Source organism: Protomyctophum parallelum (genome assembly GCF_964188405.1).
Source record: "Protomyctophum parallelum genome assembly, chromosome: 1".
Classification (NCBI taxonomy): domain Eukaryota; kingdom Metazoa; phylum Chordata; class Actinopteri; order Myctophiformes; family Myctophidae; genus Protomyctophum; species Protomyctophum parallelum.
Window position 1 is genome coordinate 90,302,793 of NC_139697.1, and position 12,139 is coordinate 90,314,931.

At 43.3% G+C, this 12,139-nt stretch overlaps 1 protein-coding gene across 1 annotated transcript in view; it reads left to right on the plus strand.

Annotated features, from left to right (window-relative positions):
* The first annotated feature begins 366 nt into the window (after window positions 1-366).
* Window positions 367-12,139, plus strand: part of acsl6 (acyl-CoA synthetase long chain family member 6) — a 105,709-nt gene continuing 93,936 nt past the window's right edge. The window contains exon 1 of the mRNA XM_083777003.1: window positions 367-387. The gene's annotated coding sequence lies outside the window, so the exon portion shown is untranslated. The remainder of the gene's footprint in view (window positions 388-12,139) is intronic.

Sequence of the window (12,139 nt, forward strand, 5' to 3'; positions counted from 1 at the left end):
CATATAGCTTAATTTATTATTATTATTATTATTATTTACCATCACATCTTTTTACCGGCTTTTTAAACTATTTTAGGTGTTCACGGTGTCCGCACCGCAGCAATCAAGGGAGTCAAAGGGACCATGCAACCGGTGGGAGGGACTGCAGGCTGCACTCTATATAGCTGCAGTATCAAATTCAAGCGATCGTCCAGACAGAAAGGTTAACATAATAACAACGAGTTATTTAACAGCTGCTACAACGGATGCTACCGGCACTGATCGTCGACGTATACCGTCCTTAACTACAACGTCGTTAACGGATTTATTTTATTTGTGGATTATCTCTGATCAACATCAGTTGAAGTTAATCATGTAACGGGCTAACGGCTCCACATATAATTTAAGGTGAGTTTTGCACCGTCAAGGCCTGAGGCTGATTGCCTGAATATGAACATGCTTTAGCTTTACTGTTTTTGTTTTAATGATCATACATTGATGTATTTCGTGGTGAAATGCAAAGCGTGTGTAATGTAAGCCGGTATTCATCATGTCTCATAATATAGCTAATATAGGCTATGACTGCACTTAGTGTTGACATGCCTTGGAAAAGTGAAAGTGATAGTAGCCTATTTTCTACCCAAGAGAAAATAAGTGTAATATGAAAATCTATTTGACCAGCAAAATATATAGTCGAGCATATGTTGAATTACGTTGAAATATTGTTTATAATGTGTTTTCTGCAGAATCTGCAAGGATGCTGTTATTTTGCCAAATGACAAAGTGAAAGTGAAAGGGAAACAACAGGCCTAACATTCGCACAACAAGAAGTGATAGTCTACTAAAACATTTTGCAGGCCAGCTGTGTAATGTAATATTTTTATTGTCTTAATGTCGTCGTTTATGCATATTGAAAGTGCTTCCCTCTTTTCAAGTCGTTTATGCCTGCTTCTTTTATCATGAGAACTTAGTTAGTCCGTTTTGTGGTTTATTTGATTAGTTGAGGGTTGAGCCTAAAGAAACTTTAGGAACTTGTGTTTTTGTATCCACTCATTGTTTTAATACATTTAATTGCAAATCTCTAGTTTGAAACAAACCATCCATCATACATATTACATACGGTTCAACAACAACTGTGTGCATCTTTGATGATAAGGTTGCGTTCTCTTCTTGTGCGCGTGTGTGTTGTAGGCCTACAGAAGTGGCGTTTTGAAAAAAGGAGATAAAAGTACTTGCACAATATACCGCTAGATGGCGGCAATGGCATATGTTTAAAACCGTGTGTGTGTGTGTGTGTGTGTGTGTGTGTGTGTGTGTGTGTGTGTGCGCGCGTGCGTGAGCGCGTGCGCGCGCGCGTGCGATTTTTGTCTCTAGCCGCGGCTTACTTGTAATAGAGGCGTGCGCGAGTATAGCAGCCTGCATCAAAACAGGAAACCGGTATTCTTAATTGGGGCAGAGCAGCAGTCCTCGACCTACTTACTTTGGTAGGCCTCAGTTAGTTGGCCTACTACAGTCTGACTTTGCATAACCAGGCTGCATGGCAGCACCACTATTGGGCCTGGAAATGACACCCATCTCCCCAGTTGAATACTTCAATACTAATAAATATATATATATCAATCAATCAATCAACCTTTATTTATATAGCACGTTATATCACAACCGAAGTTGACCAAAGTGCTTCACAACAAAAAGACAAAAATAAACAAATTAAAATACTATACAGTGCCTAAAAAGGTTAAAATCAGTTCACATTAAAAGCCGCCAGGGAAAAAAGGTGCATTTTAAGAAGGGATTTGAACATGTTAATTGTTTGAGCAGCTCTAATATGGGGGGGGAGGTTGTTCCAGAGCTTAGGGGCTGCCACCGCAAAAGCGCGGTCACCTCTTGTTCTGAGGGTTCGTGATGTTGGCACGGTCAGCAATGACTGGTCCGCAGACCTCAGAGCTCTGGTGGGGTTGTATTGCTGTATGAGTTCGGCCATATATGGGGGGGCCAGGCCGGATTTAAAGGTGAATAAAATAATCTTAAAATCGATTCTCTTGTTTATGTGGAGCCAATGGAGTGAGATTAAGACTGGTGTGATGTGGTCATATTTTTTGGTACAGGTGAGGAGGCGGGCAGCAGCATTTTGTACCAATTGGAGTCGTCTGAGAGAGGATTGGGGGATACCATGATATAGGGCGTTACAGTAGTCTAGTCTAGAGGAGATGAATGAGTGGATGACTGTTTCGAATTGTTTGGGGGGAAGGTAAGGTTTGATCTCGGCAAGTAGACGTAGATGGTAGAAACTAGTTTTAACAACCGAGCTGATCTGTTGGTCGAAGTTGAAGTGGTTGTCGAATATAACGCCAAGATTTTTTCTACTGGTATGGATGTTAGATGTAAGGGGGCCGAGGTTGGTGACAGAGGGGATGGGGTGTTGTCCAAAGATGATGATTTCAGTTTTGTTGTCATTAAGGTGTAGAAAGTTTGCGTCCATCCAGATTTTAATGTCCTCTAAGCAGTATGGTTAAGGGGTCGAGTGAGTTATTGCTGGCGGATGTGAGTGGCATGTAAATTTGGACGTTGTCAGCGTAGCAGTGGAAGGAGATGGCGTGTTTGGAGAGGAGGGGTCCGAGGGGCAGCATATATAATAAAAACAGTAGTGGGGCCAAAATAGAGCCCTGGGGGACCTCACAGGTAAGGGGGGCAGCGGATGAGGAAAATTCACCCAGCTGGACGGAGAAAGTCCTATCTGTCAGGTAGGATCGGAACCAGGTTAGGGCCATCCAGGAGATGCCAACCTACTGTTCCAGTCTTGTAAGCAGGATTCGGTGTTCGACCGTGTCGAAGGCAGCGGATAGGTCCAGCAAAACTAAAATGGCAGGGCTACCGGAGTCCACTGTTAAAATGAGGTAATTAAAAACTTTTAGGAGGGCTGTTTCCGTGCTGTGGCCGGGTCTGAAACCAGATTGAAAATTTTCATATTGGTCGTAAGTAGTTAAAAAGGATTGCAGTTGAGTATAGATTATTTTCTCCAAGACTTTGGAAGAGAAGTGAGGGGACAGATATCGGAGTGAAATGGTCAAGTATAGCGGGGCAGGGTGAGATTGCAGGGGGAGTGGGGGTATAGGTGTGCAGTGCCCTGAGGTCTGATATTTTATCTATAAAGAATCGTTGGAAATTCTCACATAGAGGAAGTGATGGGATGAGGGGGGAGGCATCACAGGGATTTATAATGGAATTAAAAATGTTGAACAGTACCTGGGGTTTATGGCTATTTTTTGAGACGGTGTTAGAAATGAAGGCCGATTTAGCATTTTTAACAGCTCGTTGGTATGTAACCAGGCAGCCATTTAAAATCTCGCTGGAATCTAGAATTAAAGTGCATGTTGTACTAAAGTGAAAGAGTTCACTGTTGTATTTTTTTTAATAGTTGGTGTGACCTCTGCCATCCACTTCACTTTAGAACACATTGTTTTGTAATATATAGTTATAGTTATAGTGCCCGGTGTGAATAGCCCTTAAGATATGCAATATATACAACGTACATTACATTACATAACCATAAAAGCTCCAGTAGCAGTAGTAAAAAGATAAGAACTTTAATGTCTGTTGGAAGAGCCTTCCACATTGTGGTGGTAGCACAGTAGGAGGGGGGAGGGGGGGGGGTCAAGGTTAGAGGAGCTCCCTCTGGTATTGTGCATCTCTCACTCTGGTGGAGTAGTTTCTAGTTTGACAGAAACATACTGCTCCTATGAGTCTCTTAAAGACCAGATTAGAGTTGAGAAAGTAGAGACATCGAACCAAGTGGATGGAAGTAGGTTATCTCCACCCCCAGACCCCACTTTGTGAACCACTTGATTTAGACTACCTAGTTTAAGAACATGACCCCGATTGTGGGGAGAACATTAGGTGAAAATAGCCAATCTACAAGCTCATAACATTATGGGCTATTTTCGACTTTTGTGTAAAGGGGAAAAAGCAGAGGGATCAGTATAGACTCCTGCAGGGGTCAATGAAGCAATGAAGCAAGTGTTCAAGTGGTTAAGTCTTTAAAATTGCAACATTTGCCATGTGAAAGGTGGCGTGTGAGCCTAGTCCTACATACACTGTTGTGTTGCATAACAACCAGGAGAGATTGTTTGAATGCCAGAAGTTTGTTTGATGCGCATGCTGTTTTTGGTGTGCGAAGTTCAGCTGTCCTGAGTCACTGAAGCTGTTAATTCGGCCTGATTATGAGCTTTCATGTCAGTGCATGTACAATTGTTATGGGTACATTTGGTTACATTTGTCCCATCTCAGAGTTGGACCTGTTGGACCTGTTGGACCATTTGGTTACACTCACAGAGTTGAATGAACACCCATGAAGGATTTGGCTGTTTAGTGATTGCAAAAACAAGAGACATCACAGTTGCGGTGCACAAGTATGTGCAGACATTCCCACTTGTGCACACATGTGCAGTTGTGCACACTTGTGCACACATTCACCCAACCCTGTATTATTGCCCTACCCCCCCCCCCCCCCCTTATGCCATTAGATTAATGTGGGTGTAAATATGAATAATTTAAAATAATTATAAATGTAAAGGTGCCTCCTTTGTCTGTCCGTTGGGTGTTAAGAAAACTGATGAAGAATAACTTAATCTAGTGACAAATGACGATAACATTGTTGGTGCGAGAATGTAAAACTCAAATATTGACCAGAATAAAGTACCCCTTTTGAACTGTTTGAATATGTTTGGTAACTCAACAAATGTAGAGTTTTACATGCTGTAAGTTTGCTTTAGATTCCCAGTGATATACACAGAGATGTTTGCTCACAGGGCTGTGTGTGTGTGTGTGTGTGTGTGTGTGTGTGTGTGTGTGTGTGTGTGTGTGTGTGTGTGTGTGTGTGTGTGTGTGTGTGTGTGTGTGTGTGTGTGTGTGCGTGTGCGTGTGCGTGTGTGTGCATGTGCGCGTGTGCCTGCGTGAGAATGCGAAGACTGACTCATTGTGAAACCTGGCTCTAAACTATTTCCTGTCTTGAGGGTGTGCAAGACTTTTATCTGTTAGAAACTCCACTTCAAATAGAAAAGAAGAGGACTCAGAATAAATAATTTGCCTTGGTTTTAATGATTTATTTTCATAGTGTATTTTCAATAGTTTTTAGGATAACAAATCAGATGGGTCAGATCGCGGTGGTACAACAAACAAAACCCTAACTCTGCAACCCTACAACAAACAAAAATAATATACTACAGAAGTCTTCTATTTTTTTAAGACTATAGCTAGTGGTGACATGATGCATTGTGCCAGTGTAAAAACACTGCCACACAACCGAGACCAAACTGTATAGCCCAGCTGCAGTATGCTATAACACTGTTAATAATCTTATAACCCTGTCATACAGTACGCTGTCGCTGACACAAGACTAATAACGATTAAATAAATGTGTAGTCTACACGGTGCATTATGAGAGAATGATTCTCTCCCCTTTATTGAATAAGTCATCCTAAAAGTAAAGCATTCTGTTGGGGAGGTTACTTACAAGTAGTTTGTCTAAGCATAACAAAGCAATGTGATCTTTGGCAGAAGTTGTTATGTATTTTAGCAACTGCAGCTTGGCTCAGTTTGCAGGGCCTTGGACTTTGGGAGAAGACATTTACATATCAGATGTAAGTGCAGATATGGGAGTGAATTCCTAAATCTCTAAGGGTTTCTTGTAAATGCCCTGGCTTCTGTTCTCAGCAGCGCCGCCCGCTGGCCATACAGCAGCCATGTTCTTTATAGTCACGTGGTTTCAAAGAATTAGAAGCTATGCAGATCATACTGTATAGTTACCCCAGTGACATTGAGATAAACGCTGACTAATACTCCACTGTGGCATTTTTATTGGGGTGTTTATGCAGTTTTATTGGACGTGTCTCAAGTTCACACACAGTTTAGAAGGGATTGTGAAATGAGCTGCTAGTTGAATGAGCTAGTTCCTAAAAATAAATAAATAAAAGATTGATAATGCAATTGTGTGACTTGATTTAATCAAGGCTTTTGATGCTTTTCACCAATCTTGCCCGAGGATTTTGTGATAGGGTCTGTTTTGTACTTTAGCATTGAGCATATATGGCCACAATGCACCAGAGCAGTGGAGATGTTAAGCAGGGGTGTCATTTATTTGGGGTTATTTATATATATATATTTCCCCCCCTTTTTCCAAAAGAGCAACATTTGCCGATCTACAAGCTCCTGGCTATTCTTGAAATAGGGCTTAAGTGGTCACTGTTTGCCACCCTCTAGTGTTGAAAGTATGCCTCAGATATTCAGCACAGTTGACAACTGCCTTCCGAATTGTATTTCCTGTCAGTTGTTTCCTGCAGCAAAGATCCCCAAAACATCCATTAACCACGGCCCTATATACATTTCGGCCATTTGAAAATAGCAGATCTACCAGTTCACAATGTCGCGATGCAACGCATTGTGAACTTGTAGATTGGCTATTTTCAAAAGATATTTACACATTTTGAACTGAGACATTGTGCAATATGAGCACTTTTACTTTTAGTACTTTTACATTTTGATGCTGATACTTTTGTACTTTTACTCAAGTACATTTTGAATATGGACTTCCACTTGTAACGGAGTACATCTACATTGCATTATTGCGCTTTTTCCACCACTAGTCGACTGTCAGTGGACTAGCGGTAGAGCACAGCAGCCTCGGCCCTGGTTCATTTCCTGAGATCCTCAATCAATCCACGCTACCTCCTCCTCCCACGGACCATCCCCTGTCCCTCTGTTCGTGGTAGCCTCTTTGCCTGATTATTTACTACAGCTGCTTACAGCAAAAGGCCATGTGCAGAGTGCACACACTGACAAAAACTCCTTTTCCTTCTGAAAGGAATTTCGGTTAGGACAAAAAAAGAAACCTGGATCTCAACATTATGTAATTGCCCTCCAGTGCTTGAAGCATTTCCTTTGCTGTCATCTTGTTCATAATACAATGGCAGAGGGGAAAGCATCAGTTACAGAGGTTAGCTTACCTTATAGTACAACAAATGTAGAAAATAGCTGATCGAGAAGCTCACTACGCGTCAGTGCGATGCGTTCAAAGCTTGTAGATCTACTATTCTTTAGAGGAGGAGGGGGGGGGGGGGTTTCAGAAATTGTGTTGGAATGTGTTGGAAATGTTTGGAAAGACATTTGCCTGTTATGAGTATGACAACGCAATGTGAGCTTGTAGATCTGCAATTGTTGCTGCGCAACACCGGTAACATTTCCAGTAAACCAGCTGAGCTAGTAGAGACACAGTCACTCTCCCTCCCCTTTTCTCTAGGCTATATCTTTCTGCGCCTCTCTCTCTCTCTCTCTGTCTCTGTCTCTCTCTCTGTCTCTGTCTCTCTCTCTCTCTCTCTCTCTATCTCTCTCGCACACGCACACACACGCACAAACTATGCTCACTACAGGCATGCGCCCACACATCTACCCATCCGTATAATCTGCTTATCAACTGTCAGCCACAGTGCTACACAGAAACAAACACGTACAGGTTAGACCAGTCCAAGTCTGTCTTCCTTCTCGTCTCGTCGTACCTGATCACATTTCAGAACTGATCGCCCAACAGCGTCCCCTACAGAGTGCTCATCATCTGAGTAGCCATCAGCCGGATGAAGCTGAAACTGATTTACTCCCACTCCCACCTTTTTGTTCGTTTTTTTTTTATTTTATTTTTTTTATCACCCCATTTTATGACCTTCACAGCTTGAGTTTCCCATGGGTGCCACTGCTGCCCACTGTTTATGGCTTGTTGACAACAGATGTTGTGTATATTGATTAATGAGCAGGAACAAGCCATGCAGTAACCGTCAGGTGTGTTCAATGCAAAAACATTAAGATATAAGTAACATACATAACCCTATCTTTGATCTTTTGGGAAAATAGCCAATCTACAAGCTCACAACGTGTCACGTTGTGACGTGTTATGAGCATGTAGATCTGTTAGTTTCACCGAATGTTAGCCGCACAACAGGTATGCTAGAGTTCAAGGGTTAAAATGCAGCTACAGTGTGTGAGCTACAGAGAGAGAGAGAGAGAGATTGTGTGTGCGTGTGCATGTGCGCATGCGCGCGATCGTGCATGCACTTTGGTTGATTGATTTTGTGATAGCCAAGCAAAATATCCCACCCTGGTCTACTCTAAACCTGAACATCTGCATGCTTTCATTATTGTTTGGTGTTGAATTGTTCACCAGAAGGGTTTAATTATCTCTGATATCAAGTGACGTTGGTGGTGTAGCCACCCTGGCCACGTGTTATTCATTTTATTAGGTGAGATCTCCCTGCAGGTGATTGCCTATACTGGCTGCTTAGAAACACCCTGTGGTCATATCAAATACTGTGTAATTATGTACAGATGAGTGTGACTGTAACAGGAGGTATTTGGCGTAGGGTAACGGTTGTTTGTACAGGCGTTGATATGGTGCTGGTTGTTTACCCTTCAGGCATAATAGTTTAACCCAGAGCCGTTGAAGGAGTGTGCCAATAGGTAGGGGTGTGTGTGTGTGTGTGTGTGTGTGTGTGTGTGTGTGTGTGTGTGTGTGTGTGTGTGTGTGTGTGTGTGTGTGTGTGTGTGTGTGTGTGTGTGTGTGTGTGTGTGTGTGTGTGTGTGTGTGTGTGTGTGTGTGTGTGTGTGTGTGGGAGCCGTAGCCCAATGAAGTGAGTGGAGAAGGCCTTAAACGTCTACAAATGCCTCCACATGAAGGCATTTGTAGTGTTTTTTGTCTCCACCAGCCGAAGGCATGGGGGAGAGTATGTTTTGCACTCCGTCCGTCCGTGTGTCCGTCCGTCCGTGTGTCCGTCCGTCTGTGAGCAGCTAATCTCGGCCACCGTTAACCCGGTCGATGCCAAATTTTGCACACACACTCCCTGGATGCCAACCATGAACCTCTGCCCCAAACTTTCCAGAACGGCCTGTTATAGCGCCACCAGGAGGCCGCTTTGTGCAAAACAAGTTTTTGCACAGTACACCTACAGATTGTGTCCAAACATCACGCAAATTGGTACACAGTCTCTCTAGAGCCATTCAACCAAACCGGTCTTTCAGATTTCTCAGACTCCATCCTGATTGGTTAAGATTGGCTTCCAAAAGTGCTCAGTTTCAAACAAAATGCTGCAAATCATGAACACATCGCGTGATTTCCGTGAAATTGTGCACCCACATTCCCATTTTACCTCTAACTGCACGGATCTGTGGATAACTTTGTATGCCAACTCCCTAGAGGCCAAGGAAAAACCTTTGCCTGGAATTTTTCACATCTGCTCTTTATAGTGCCACCAGGAGGCCGACATATGTAAAACACATTTTCTATTATTACTCCTTCACATTTTATCCAAATTTCACGCAAATCGGTACACATGATCTCCATAGTCATGTGATCAAGACAGGTTTGTTTGATTTATCATATTCCATCCTGATTGGCCACGATTGCCTCCTACAGTTTTCAGGAGTAGCCCGCTTTGTACAAATCGCCACAACTCCTCAACGCAGCGTCCGATTGCCATGAAACTGTGCACGCATATTCCCACTAGGCTGAGGAAGAAATCCTGGTGGAGACCTGTGCCGATTGGCACTTTATCTAGTTTAACAATATTTTTGGGACTTTTCTGCCTTTATTGATAGGATATAGTGGAGAGAGAGAGACTGGGAATGACATAGGCCTATAGCAAAGGCCGTCGGGGTCGGGACTCGAACCCGCAACACGCTGTCAGGCATGCGCCCATGTGGTATGCGCCTGGACCGCTATAGGCTAGCAGGCACACCATTTGTAGTGTTCTAAACCCATAATTGTATAGTATAACTACAGTGGCAGAGGTCATAAACGACGAAGCCTACATTTAGCCACAACGTCTCAAACAAGACCTAGCTAGTTGGTGTAGGAACTAGTGACATTTGATACTTTTGTTCCATAAAACAGGTGTTCTCAAACAGTGTGTGCAGAGGTACACTCACTGTCCTGGTGTGACCTGAGAGTTTGTGACAACCAGACATTATCATTGCAATATATGTAATACAACTATACAAAACGTTCTTCCCAAAACAGAGGCAACAGAGGCAAGAAGATGCAGCCTTGTGTGATCTCGTGTAACTTCCTGTCATGATGTGCGAAGCCCAAGCATTGCTTCTGAAAGTTTTGTTGTTGGTGCAGGAAGTGTGTATTGTGGTTCACAGGAGTCAAACAGTAGTAAATAGTACTTTTAATTGTGTAATTTAATTCTGCTGTCAGGAAGAAACCACCTATCTTTTTCAGGAAATGAAGAATACCTTATATTTTGAAAACAAAGCAATACCGCCACATCAAAGTTGGTGTTGTGACTTTATATATTGTCAATTACTTGCATGAGAGGTGGTGGACTTAGCTGTTTTTGCAGGCAGTTTGAGGGTCCAATGGATTTAAGAGGTTTTGTCCAAAACGAAAGAGGAGTTAGTTGGTTTCCTCCCGACAGCAACGATTATACACGATATAGTAAAGCAAGTTACAGTAAACACAACTTAGAGCTGAGCAATGTGGACAAGATGTTGTCTCTCTTAGGCTCAATAGTTAGATCTGTCATGTTACGTTTGGGGAATATCTCTGGGCCATCTGATGAGCATTTCCAGTCATCTCGACCCTCCATACATCTGTGTAGCTCAGGTACTTTCTGCCACTGCATATATATATATTTATTTTAGAACTTCCACATTGTGTGGCACGCCTATGCTTATTTTAAGTCTGGATAAGAGTGTCTGCTAGATGCATGTAAATGAGTCTGCTAATTGCCTAAATTGTCAGTCATTGAATGCGTTATTGGCCACCAACAGTTTGGCTGAGGCGAGCTCCAGTGTCTTTGGCAGTGACCCAGTCAGTCTCATTCTCCTGGGTGCTATCTTCACACAGACATCCTTCATAGCCCTCCCCCATACAGATGCTTGTCGGTAACATGCTCGTTCTGGTTGAAGTTTGGTATACTGCACATAACATTCTGGTGTAGCAGTACTCTGCACCCATCCAGGGACCCGTGGGGGATAGAAGAATGTGGGGGAGTTGCTGCCTTGGCCTCGGCCTTGGATTACAAGTATGCAACTGCGATTTACATGTGTTTTTTCTGCGAGCTAAATTTCCCCCCCCGTTTTGTGACCCTGTGAAGACCTATGACAAGGCGATGACAAGATAGACATTAACATGTTCTAACGTATCCTACCTTAGATGCAATGACTTGTAAAAGAATAAACCAAAAAGGCTACAAACGTATATAGCCTACCATGTAACAGTTAGTGTGTGTGTGTGTGTGTGTGTGTGTGTGTGTGTGTGTGTGTGTGTGTGTGTGTGTGTGTGTGTGTGTGTGTGTGTGTGTGTGTGTGTGTGTGTGTGTGTGTGTGTGTGTGTGTGTGCGTGCGTGTGTGTGTGAAATAATAATAATACCTTAAATTTATACAGAGCCTTTGCAAATCTCTGTTGGGAGAGAGTTCCAGAGTGTGGGGACTGACCCACTGAAAGCTCTGTCGCCAAAGGTTCACAAGCTGATGCGGGGGTGGATAGGAAACCCCTGTCTGAGGACCGCAAGTTCTGTGAGGAAGTATATTGATGGATTAGGTAAGATAATGGGGGGGGGGGGGGCATGGAGAGATCTGTAGCTAAGGAGGGTGAGGGTGATGTGCTGCCAGAGGTTGGTGTCGGTGAGAGTCCTGACAGTCCTGACTTCTGCTCAGATTTAGTCGCTCAGACTCGACATAGTGTATACACACTACTGTTATGGCCGTTTCAGACAGCGAGTCGCAGGCATTCTCGCTTGGGTCAGCGGGGATTGTGCCACGGTCTCATGCATGTGCGGACACGTGGCGTGGGGAAAAAAAGCTGACCACAATCCAACTCTTGTCGCCTGCAGGCACGTGCAACAAACAAGCACGTGCATGAGAATTTCACGGGTCGCTTGCGCTTGCTCTTTGGCCACTCAGAATAGCCAAATGGCATTGATCACGCCTCCAGGTCTTAAGTTAAGTAATAAGACCTGGTACTTAAGACACGCAAAATACAGCCCTTTGAGTCTTGAGTTTATAAGAAACAAAAATGTTGTCTGCATTTGTCATTGTCTGTCACTGTTCCTACCACATCTACCTACATTAAAACAGGAAGGAGATGTGCGACTTTGCGCCTGCTGAGACTATA